The following is a 12,610-nucleotide window of genomic DNA, read 5'->3' on the forward strand; positions in this document are numbered from 1 at the left end:
TCCTCATTACATACCTATTTGCAAACAATCAGGTTCTCAAATAATCTGGCTTAATCCCATCTGTACCAACATTGTGTTAGCCTAAATGATGTCCCACTGACTTCTCTAAACCCACCTCAAATCCCACAATCCCCAGCTGCCAGACGGACACGACACCTGATGCTCCTCAGCATTCCTTAAGACATTAACCTATGGCAGTATCAACTGTTGTTCTTGTTCTCTCAGTGTCTCCATGCCGGGGCCGGACTAGTTGATGTTGTTTCCCTTCATTAGAACCGAGAGAGGTAGTGCGTAGGAGTGGCTCCCCAGTGGGAGACATGCTTATTTGGGATTGAGAAGCTTTAGCGCATGTCCATTTCCTGTGGAGCATGGAAACTGAAGTGCACAAAATTCTCCTTGTCTTGTGATCAAGAATATAAAATATATCATTATATTTCACAAGCTTAGAATTATAAGGTTCTATCTCCACTTTTGATAGAAATTGAGTTTTTGACATAATCTGATCCATTAGGTGTTTTAATGCCTGTGTGGTGTTATTTTTGTAAAAAAATATTTTGTTAGTTATTAATAAAATTATACTACATAACAGTTTTGCCAGCTGGGATGTAAAAACTTTGATGCTCAATATCTCAGAACTACTCTAAACGGAGATAGAACCTTATAATTCTAAGCTCACGATTTGATATGGTTGCATGAAATGGGCCTAAATGTTTTTCTACAAAACACATTGGCCACAATTATTGGCACCCGTAGAAATTCTTATGAGTAAAATATCTCTGCATATATTTACATTTATATTTAATTTTTTTTTGCACACCAGGGTGATTAGGAACATGAAATTGTCTAGCTGTGACTTCTTATTTCACAGGAGTATAAATATGAGGAAACACAAAGGCCTAATTCTCTTAATCATCCATCACAATGAGTAAAACCAAAGAATATAGTTCTGATGTGCAGCACAAGATTGTTGAGCTTCACAAAATAGAAAGTGGCTGTAAGAAAGCTAAAGAATTGAACATCCCCATTTCTATCATCAAAGCAATTATTAAGTAGTTCCAATCAACTAAAGATGTTACGAATCTGCCTGGAAGAGGACGTGTGTCTATATTGTCTTAATGCACGGTGACGACGAGGAGGATAGTTTGAGTGCCAAAAGACTCTCCAAGGATCACAGATGGAGAATTGCTGAAATTAGTTGAGTCTTGGGGTCAGAAACCCTAAAAAAACCCTACATCACCACATGTTGTTTGGGAGGGTTTCAAGAAAAATCCTCCTCGCTCATCCAAGAACAAACTCCTGCATATTCAGGTGTCAGACATGACTGGAACTTCAAAAGGAACCTGGATCTGTGGTCAGATGAAACAAACAAAAAAAAAGAGCTTTTTGGCATTAAACCCCACCAGAAGGGTTTGGTGCAAGCAGGGATAAAAAGTATCCCATGCCCACGGTTAAATATACCGCTGGTATATTTTTTTGCTGGAGGTCCTGGACATCTTGTTCAGATACATGGTTAGGGTTGGGTATCATTTGAATTTGAACGATTCCAATTCCGATTCCAATTCCTTGTTTCGATTCCGGTTCCTAACGATTCTCGATTCCAATTCTTTTAAGAGGCAGGGTCAAAAAAGTTTAGATCAATTTTAATTCTATGAACTTTTTACTTTTTATGAACTTTACTATGAATTTCTCACAGGGCTGTTTTCAACTACAATATAAATATCAAATCTATTTTAAACAAAACTTTTTAGGATATTTTAAATGAGCTAGCTAACCAACGGTCTTTCTGAAGGAAATAGTCTGACCTTCTCCATCAATTGCTATTTTCACAGCTAAAATGGGCTATCAGGTAAAATAGGCTAAATAAGGTTGTTTACACTCATGTGTAAATGTGTTTTCATTAAATTTTTTTTAACGTTCGCCGTCATCGCGCGCAGTTTTCAAACGGACGAGCAGAGGATGAGAGAATATGGTTGCAACTTGCAAGATACCGAAGAATAAGAAAACATATAAGTACGTTTTTAAGGTTTAACGCCAGGGTTGTTTGCTCTGAATAAATTTTATGAGACACTGTGAGTTAATAAGGCAAATCACACAGCATCTCATAAAATGTATCGGTTCGCAGTTTAGCATAACAATCCATATACGCTTACACCTGTGCTAGTAATACACGCATTTACCATGCCGTGTGTACGTTACAGTTTACAACGTTTAACTAATGTGGGGAAGTAGGCTACAGCTGTCAGTGTTCAGCGAGTTAACATTTGGCAGTTTGAAATCGATTAGGTAGTTACTTCAGTTCAGAATAGGGCTAGAAATGATCAAATTGGTAACTTAGACAGCGGTTTCTTCTTCCGGTCAGCGGACTGTGAATCGAAACTAGGAATCGAAATTTAAACTTTTGAACGATTCCGGGAAAATCACAAAGCTAGTCCCGGTTCCAATCGATACTCGATACCCAAGCCTATACATGGTATCATGGATTCTAGCAAATACCAACAGATAAAAAATCAAACCTTACGCCCTCTGCTAGAAATCTTATAATGGGCCGTGGTTGGATCTTTCATCAGGATGACGATCCAAAACAAACATCAAAATCAACACAAAAATGTGTCCCTGGCCTGAGCACAAAATGGCCGTCCCAGTTCCATGACCTGAACCCTAGAAAATGAGTGGGTTGAACAAAAGAGGAGAAGCATCTGGGAATCTGAAGGATCTGGAGAGATTCTGTATTGAGGAATGGTCTCTGATCTCTTGTCAGATGTTCCTCAAATTCATCAGGCATTAAATGAGAAAACTCAGAGCTGTTATATCTTGGGAAAATGAGGCAGCAAAAGTATTTAATAAAAGGTTGCCAATAATTATGGCCAATGTGTTTTGGTGAAAAACATTTATTTCAAATGGAATGTGATTTTTAACTTTTTTTCCCCCACAATTTCAATTATTTTACTTCAGTGAAAGGTTAGATTTTTTTACTCTCCAAATGCAGTCCCTTGCAAAGCATTGCTGGGAACTACAGGTCCACTAACTACAGGTTAGTTGTCAACAAAAAATATTCATGTAGTCCCAAAACAAAATAATTAAACAAACTTCAGTTTTAAATACATTAGGTCGATTGAACACAATGAAATTAAGTTGTGACAAAATCATGTTACTTAAATTGAACAAGGCAGACATCGTTGAATTCATTTTTTTGAGTGTACAATACAGTTCACAAACAAACCATGGGTGCAAAACATGGTTTGTTTGATGTTTTAAGACTGAAAATTCACAAACCACTATCGTAATGTCAGCTAGCTAGACAACATTGATGACATATTCATCCAGCCCAAAACTCGTTCTCATTATTACTTTCAAAAATACCAAAAACAAAGTGTACTTGCATTTGTTTTTTAATAATAGTCCCTAAAAACACAGTGCTGTCTCTAACAGCGGTATCAGGGAATGTTCTCAGTGGGTGTTTCTGTCAAGTGAATGCAGCATTGTCATGTTTTCCTGTCTCTGGAACAGGTGTTTGGTCACCGCTCTACTCTTCCCCATAGTGTCAGCAGCTGTGGCTGAGCACTGCGCATCCCTCAGCTGATCAAAGCATCTCTATGTTTCGTAGGACAAATAGAGTGTTGATGAAGTAAACACTCTCTTTCACACGGTGGATGGAGGGTGGTGCAAGCAGATAGATATCTATTCAACCTGCACATCTTTGTCCAGAGAGATTAGATAAAACCCAAGCTTGCGATCACCGCTGTAATTCTCAGAGACGAGATTGCTGGTCTGATGGACCGTTAGAGTGAATCAATATTTAATCACCTGGTATGAGAGGATGACCTGCTAGGCCATGGGAAATGGAGGCACATTTGAACAGTATCTGTGTCAGATTTAAGGTCTTAGCATGTTAATTTATGCATCTATAATTTATTTTTCATCAATAAAAGTTTAATTTATGCGAAAATGCAAGCAAAAGTATTATCAGCATACATTTTTTAGTTAAAAGTTCTATAAAAAAAAGACGTGAGCTTGTCATGACTGAAGCAACCACAGCAATGTCACTGAATAATGTAGTGAAAGGAAGTGTGCTTATAATCGAGAGATTCCACTTAGGAGTACACTGTTGGTCATATTATGATGCTTGTACTCGTTCAGTTCATTTGAACAGTATCTGTGTCAGATTTAAAGTCTTGGCATGTTAAAGGGTTAGTTCACCCACATTGAACATTAGTTCACTGGATGTAACCGAAGCTAGTGATTATGGTTTATAAATGTATAATTATAGATATTTTTTATTACAAAACGCTTCGCTTCAGAAGGCCTTTATTAACCCCCTGGATCCGTATGGATTACTGTCATGATGGATGGATGCGCTTTTTTGGGCTTCAAAAAACAAGGTACCATTCACTCCAGTTATAAAGCTTGGAAGAGACAGGATATTTTTATATAACTTTGATTGTGTTTGGCTGAAAGAAGACTACTGTTTCTAATTTTGGGGTGAACTAACCCTTTAATTTAAACATCTAGAATTATTTTTTATCAATAAAAAAAATAATTTATGGAAAAAAAGCATGCAAAAGTCTGTGGCCACTAGTGTTTTTTTTTATTCTTTTTTTTATAGGCTATTATCAACATGATTTTTTTTCCCCAAATATTTATTTTTAATTTTATGTAATACAATTTTTTTTTTTTTTATTACCAATAATTCAAATTTATTTTTTATTTTTTCAAATTTTAGATTTTCAGTGTGGCCTTAGACTTTTGGATTCCACTTTGTCAATCTATCCTGGTTTCATACAAAGACTGAGATGAATCCAGCCATGTGAGGTTTGTTTGACTGAGAGTCACTGGTTTGGAAGGAGACACATAGCAGTTATTAGGATCATGAAAGCAGGAGTCTCAGGTGTCTTGAGAGCAGGAATGGGGTGAATACATCATAAACTGTGTGTGTGTGTGTGTGTGTGTGTGTGTGAGAGAGAGAAATGTTTTCTGCCATTTTGCAAGGCTTCCTGGTGACAGGAATGGGTTGTGTTCACACTTTACTCCTTCCTTTCACAAAAAACTACAGATGCCTATATTAATAGAGGTGTCTAACTGTTTAAACTCGGCTCATTCTCACCTCATAGAAATAGCATAGCAAAAAAAAAAAAAAAAACATTGTTTCTTTTGAGAACAGCATCTGTAGAGTTCACGTTGAAGACTCTGCATATTCTGTGTGTTACTACCTCCCAAGGTTTCTTCCTCATCCTATTGACCATCATATGAAGCTTTCCCTTGCATTCTTAGAACAGTCCAACCACCCTAATTATGAAAGCTTAAAGGTATACTCACCTTCATGTCGTTCCAAACCTGTATGACCTTTTATTCTGTGGAGAACATAAAAGAAGATATTTTGAGGCAATGTCTTTTTATTTTTCGTGGTGCGTAAAATGGAAGTCAGTGGTAACCAAACGTGTTTGAATACCATCATTCTTAAAAATATCTTCTTTTTTGTTCTCTTTTTTCATACAGGTTTGGAACAACATAAGGGTGAGTAAAAGGACCAAACAGCACCAACATCATCAGAGCCATACTCGAGCTTTGAATGAGAAACAGACTGAAATTTACATTGTTGACAGATAATCTTTCCCTATGGAGAAAATCCAGGTCATTCAGACAGAAGTGTGACTTGTCATGGCAGTTTCAAAGTCAGAAGTGATGTGCTTTCAAGGGGATAGACAACAAGATCTGCAGCAGAGGGGCGATTGGGAGATACCGACCTCTGCGTAATGGTCAACTTGAATCATGTCATTGATTTTCGCACAACTCTGACAGAAATTCAATCACTGTTTGTGGATAAATATATAGATATACATAGAAATGAATGAGAAGTGTCATAAACTGAATCAAAATGGTCTCAATCCAAAACTAATGTTTAATGACAAACATGGTTGGATATTGGCCGACAGGCTGTCGATTCTTTGAATGATAAGCCGTTTTATCACAAAAGCAGTTTATTCAGCATAGTGAAGCCTGTCCCCCATTGATATCAATTTGTTACACTTTTTTTTTGTGCCAACCTTGGAGGCTTGCCTTAAAGTGGATTTGATTTAGTTTAAGTTTTAGTAATTGTATGTGCCTTTGTCATCTTTATAAGTTCTGTTTTTTTACTTTTCTATTTAGCTAAATTATTATTTTATTTCAGTTTTAGTTAACAGTAACGACGCTGGTAGTGTCTTTGGGTGAATTTTTTTATTATTTCAGCTTGTGCAATTGAATTGATTCAGAATTGAATAAAAAATGTATTGAACTGAATCGAATATTGAATCGAATACCCACATTTTCTTAACCAGCACTTCCCTGTGGGAATGATCAGTTCCACATAGCACTGTCCAGTGGAAATTCTCATCTTAACTGGTCGTCATTGGTATTCAGATGAACAATCTGAACATGCTCTTTTCCATAAGGCCAGCGCTTGAAGTCCAGACTGAGGGACAAAGATCAGGCTGATTAATAAGTACAGCAATGCCAGAGAGCAGTGAGTCACTGAGCCTCTTCCATTTTCTTTCTTCCCCTTTATTCTACTTTATTAATCTCCTCTTTTGGGTCTGTAGTTTCTCTCACGCTCTCGCCTCTCTCATTTTCTCAGTCTTCATCACTTTAACTCTGGCTTTCTTCTGGCCTGCCTTTCTCTGCCCCTCATTTTCAGTCCTTGTCTATGCTGCCCTACAAAGGCAAAAGACCTTAAAGCGTTAGTTCACCCAAAAATGAAAATGCTGTCAGTAATTGCTCACCCTCATGTTGTTCAACCCCGTAAGGCTTTTGTTCATCTTCGGCACACAAATTAAGATATTTTTGATGAAATCTGAGAGCTCGCTCACTCCTTCATAGGCTGCTAGGTAATCGATATCTGCCAGCCCAGAAAAGTTAGTAAAGACATTGTTAAAATAGTCCAAGTGACTACAGTGGCCCAACCTTAAGTTTATCAAGCGATGAGAATACTTTTTGTGCGCAAAAAACAAACAAAAATAACGGCTTTATTCTACTATTCATTTTCTTCTGTGTGGGCTTCTGAGTGAGTTCACGTAGCGTAACAGCGCAGCGCTTCTGGATTGTACGTCAGAACGTAGGCTCACTATTGGCCGACGCTGGTCATTTGTGTGATGCATGTGATGCTGGCCAATAGTGATAAACTTAAGGTTGAGCCACTGTAGTCACTTGTACTATTTTAACGATGTCTTTACTAACTTTTCTGATAGCCCTCATCACAGGCGCTTCCTGAGATTCATGTGCGGATTTATTCCGGACGCTGTGATTGTAGATATAACCCGCTTGTAACAGCTGGTCTGATGTATATGCACTTGTTGCTTCATTATGTTGTATGCACCAATATACCCGGGCCGTGTTGCTTCATTATTAACACTCCATGTGATATATTATTCCTGCGTCGGCTCGACCGTGTTTAGGGCAGTGCTGAAGGCGAGATTTGGCACTCTGCCAGCTAGATGAATGAGTGTTTCAATCAGGTCCGGTACCTGAACTGGGTGAGGCGGGGCTTTAGTTCTTTGCTGTATTCATCTGCTACGGCATGTGTAACATTTTTCTGTCAACTCTGCATATATCCTTCGCGATCGATAACGCACGTTTGTCGATGGAGCGGGTTCAGACCATACTAAATGTTCTGACCGCGTTTGTGCAGGACAAAGCTCTGAGGACATCAGAAGTTACAGGGACTGATGGAAGCTGTACTTAAGTACACAGGCTACACCGTAATTTCAATTTTAATGGACAGTAAAACAAAGGCAGAACACTGTACAATCTGATAGGTATCATTATTTGATAGAACACCAGCACACTTCATATTGACGCAAAGGCAGAGTACCGTAACTCAATTTGAGCGTTCCAAAACAAAGCCAAAGAGCGGTAACTGGTGTTACGGTGTTCTGCCTTGGTTTCTCATGGGCTTTTGGAAGTTACTGTTAAGACAACCCATTATTTTCTCGAAAAAACAATGGAATTGACTCAAGATACTTATCCACATGATAAAGGAGGTCTTGAATGTGCCAAAAATATCAATAACTAATTTTCGACCAAAAACGAAGTTACGGTCTTTTGCCTTTGCACGGCAGTATGGTCCTCCCTCGCCTCCTACGCTCTGTGCAGCTGCCGAGTACCTCTGTAATGCAGTTCATACTGTCTATTATTGTGACTCACAGCTTGACTGCACAGTCTCAAGTGTGTTCCCCTACGGACGGCAGCGATCGCCACCATCCAGACCCCACCGCTCTCAGATAGTAGCTCTGATTACAACCATCGATCAGTGTGTATAGTCGGTTGTGAGTGCGTTCACGTGTGTTATGTCATAGCGCCTCAAAAGCTGATCTCAATATAGTGATGTGCAACAATATATGGCTAAAACGTGGTCTACTGTTTTCTGTCAGTCTGAGCTTGATAAAAGTTATGGTTAATTGTGCCTCTTAGCCTCAGATAAGGCAAGACACCATGAATAAGGTAAAATTGTTAACTGAGAGACGTCACCATACTTCCCCAGTTGATTAATCACAGTACGTTAAGTCAATTATTTTTGTATTAGCCTACAGGTTTTCTGCACTGTTATGTTTGAATGTTGCTTGGTTTTTTTTGTTTTTTTGCATTGTAAAGATTTTTCCAGAGAGGATTTTTGGATATCTCTTTTTATCGTTCGTTCGTCATTTATTTATTTATTTATATAGCACCTTACAGGCTACACAGTAGTTCCAAAGTGCTGTACATTACAATAGAAAGCAAAAGAACAACAGGACAAAACATACTAAAATGCCAAAGAGTACAAATAAGATTTTAAATGATCCTTAAAAACATTTAGAGTTAAGGAAGATCAAACATCCAATGGCAGATTATTCCACAGTCTTGGACCAGCGACTGAGAAATGATGATCCCCCTTCAATTTGAGACACGCACGGAGAATAGTTAGAAGAAACTTGTTCGATGATCTTAGTATTATGCCTGGACTGAAAAATAAAAAAATATAAGCATGGAGAAATTTCTTTTGGTTTCAATTTGATTATTCCTTAAATAGAAGAAGCAATTACAAACCACCGTCTTTATTTATCGATCAAATATGATGGATAGTCAAAAATAGCTGCCAAATTCTTTACTTGATCCTGCAAGTACCCCTTCCATGGGCCTAAGTTTTCGTTTAACTTAGGCGACAAGCTGTGTGACCAAAAACAACAATTTTTAACAAGGTTTTCAGCCATCCACAACTTTACTTCCTCCAGACACTTAAGAGGTATGGCATTGGAATCCTTACTACTGGGTCTCAACAGCAAGTAGACTTGAGTGTCATCTGTATAGAGATGGTAAATACCATACATCTTAAAAATCCTTCCCAAAGGTAGCATGTACAATGAAAACAGGACTGGACCCAAAATGGACCCTTGTGGGACCCCACAGGTAATAGGTGCTGGAGCAGAGAAATAGTTACCAATTTTCACTGAAAATGATCTACATTCCAATAAGAGGCAAACCATTTTAAGACCATCCCCTGAATACCAACAAACTGCTTTAAACGAGTCAGAAGGATCAATGGTGTCAAAAGCTGCTGACAAATCCAATAAAATGAATGCTGCTGGATTACCTGCATCGGTAATTAAAAGAAGATCATTAACAACCCTTAAAAGGGCTGATTCTGTGCCCACCCCAGACTGAAATTTATCTAAAATATTATTCTTTGTTAAGAAAGTGGATAATTGTTTCAGCACAAGTTTTTCAAGTACTTAAGACAAGCCAGGCAATCTATCACTCTATAAATCAGAAGAAAAAAAAAACATCTTTCAACAGCCAGAAATATTTTAAGGAATACATTTATGTATAAACCAGGTGAATGATATATGAACGAACCCATCAGTAAAAACCTTAAGATATAAATTAAACTCGAGCATTTAGTGTATGTAAGTGCTTCTGAAGTGGAGATTTCTGGCTCAGTGCATGAGGAAAAGAACTCTTGTTTGAGAAAACAAACATATGTATTGTAATTGAAATCTACAATTGCTTGATGTCGCTCTGGATTTGCATATGCTGAATAAATAAATGTAGATGCAAGCAGATGGAGTAAAATAAACATTGTAAATGTGTATTTTGGATATTTTCATTGCAGTCTGAAAGGAAGCATGTTCTGGAGGCTAAATAGACCAAGCTCTTGATATTGACCAGTGCATGAAAAAAAACAATACTTTTGCCTGTAGTCTTTTGCCATAAGCAGAGAAATGTTTAGATAGCACCACAAAGACAAATCAAAATTTGTCACATAGGAAAGGAATCTATGGATGGCGTACATATAGTTTTATAAACTTGGATAGAAGTATTTAAAAATTACATAGCTTCCATGATTGAAAGAACAATGGAGTCTTTCAGTCATTAATGCCCCATTAAGAATAGCAACTGCAGCAAATGATTTATAGAGGTAATATGTCTGATCTGTTGTTCATTAAATCCACATGTGGTCTGTCAGATGCTCTTCTAATGCAGTTCACCCTTGAACCAAATGGACCATTTTAATGTCTCTGTGATGGGATACTGATATCCCATGTGCATTGTTTCAAAGCTTTCTTAAAGGGGCTGTATGCAACTGTTTCCCCAAAATAAACGTAACAATAGCCTTTTTATTTGACCATGTATGACTCAAACATCTCCTGATGAGCATACTGACACCTTGTCCGCTCACAGTGGGTGCACCTATAAGCCTGTATCCTATTTTTCCTATTTTCTGTCGGGTCGGATTTTTCGCGCGCTGTCTGCGGATGTGACGTCAAGCGCGTTCATGTTAAACGTTTCAGATCACTCTGCCACCACCGCTAGTCAGCAAACAAACTTAGTTTCTCAAACAATATATGTATTTGACTGTTCTTACCTCTGTAAACATAATGTTGACTTCTTTGCAGCGGATGACTTGTGAAGTGTGCACGTACGAGAGCGAGCAGAAAGGACGAGCAGTTCCGTTTTTTGGCCACATGTGTCAGTCGCGAGTTTAAATTTCAGAAAAAAGCATATAGCCCCTTTAAGTTAAATGCACAAAGCATCTCACCCATATGAGATACGAGTTAAATGTATATTGTCATTTCCACAATGAACAATTGAATACAAGATGAATAGATAACATGAATAAACTAGTGAGAGTGTGAAAAGTGTGTTTATTTGTAGGCATTATTTTTTCCTAAAATTGTTGTGTGCATTCAAATGTGTGCTTCGAGCATGAGACCAGAGTAGCTTGTGGGTGTATGGATGCACACAGAAAGTAGTGCAAACCAGCAGGCACAGAGAGATTATGTAAATACATCTTCATGAGCGTTCAGCTTTTTTCTCAAATGCACAGCATTTTGTCTGCACATTTGTTGCTCATTGAATGATGGATCCGAGAAACACGGGAAGTGCCGTTTCTTATAGTGCCTCTCAGGGCATCACTGTTCAGATCAGAGATGCTTTTGGGAGAGGACGGTTATCGTTCTGGGTTCTCAAGGGGAAGTACTTAACAGCCACTTAGATGATTCATCTCGTTGTATGCTCTGAAATTAGACGTGTAGATTAGAAATATATTTGCAACTTGTTAAAGTCTCTTTCTGCATGTCTGCACATCTTCAGAGTAAAAAAAAAAAAAGTAAAATCTTGTTAAAAGCTATTGCCATAGTAGTTGACTCAAACTGTATGCGGTGATGGGCCCTGCTGTTCAGCTTCTTTTGTGAGGCCCCTGGAAATAGTCCTATGCAATCCCTGTCTGCATGCATTTTCCCTTCATGAATGTGCATTTTAGCTGTCTAAATGTATCATAAAGGCTGTTAACGGGAAAAACTTGAAGCTGGGAATGCTTAAGCCACTGCCCCCGGTGGCACAAGCCGAGCAATAAAAGTGCTATTACTGCCATAAACATCTGATTGCTTCCGCAAATGCAGTCGATTATGTAGCAGCGAAAGGACCTCGATACCGCTGAGATATTGATAGCATCAATCACACAGCGAGTCGATAGGTTGACTTTACTCAGCTGTCACGGCAGATGCAAATCTCATAACTGGCCTTTCATTGCGATCATGTAAAAAAAGTATTTTAGTTTCTTTGCTGGGCAACTCTCCTCATATATCTTGATTTATGTTATTCTTGGCGCACAAGCACTTGGCTACTTGTCAAGAAAGATGGACGAACACATTAGTCATGCTTTCGCGCCAATATGAACATCCTCTCCATCCTTCATCGGTGAGTTTAGGGGGCTGGGGAACTGTTGCCGTTGTTTATTTGTTTTTGAAGTGAGCCCACAGCGCTTGAGGCGGTGAAATCCCAGGCGCGGTAACAGGTAGTTCGCCCTGACTCTGCCTTACTGAAATATTTAGCTGTGCTCCAGGAACCAGCGGTAAATCTCGTTCCCAGTTGCAATTGTTTTCCCGTCATGGCTGTTTACCTCACAAAAGGAGAATGAGTATGAGGCAGAACACAATTACTTCTGCAATAAGATTTTCCTTTGCATCATGTTCATAGATAGCGAAGCCCATTGGGAAAGAAATGGAATTAAAAACTTGACTTGTGAGAACAAATGGCTGTTATTAAAGGAATTCATGAAGCAGTTGGAAATAATAAGATGCTAATTGCTTAAGTTTATTCAGTG

General features: G+C 38.4%; 1 protein-coding gene across 3 annotated transcripts in view; it reads left to right on the forward strand.

The window, feature by feature from the left end:
- The window catches only part of sgsm2 (small G protein signaling modulator 2), a 53,388-nt gene that overhangs the window by 14,728 nt on the left and 26,050 nt on the right, over positions 1-12,610 (forward strand). The gene's annotated exons all lie outside the window — the stretch shown is intronic.

This window comes from Abramis brama (assembly GCF_963993115.1).
Source record: "Abramis brama genome assembly, chromosome: 10".
In the NCBI taxonomy this organism is placed as follows: Eukaryota; Metazoa; Chordata; class Actinopteri; order Cypriniformes; family Leuciscidae; genus Abramis; species Abramis brama.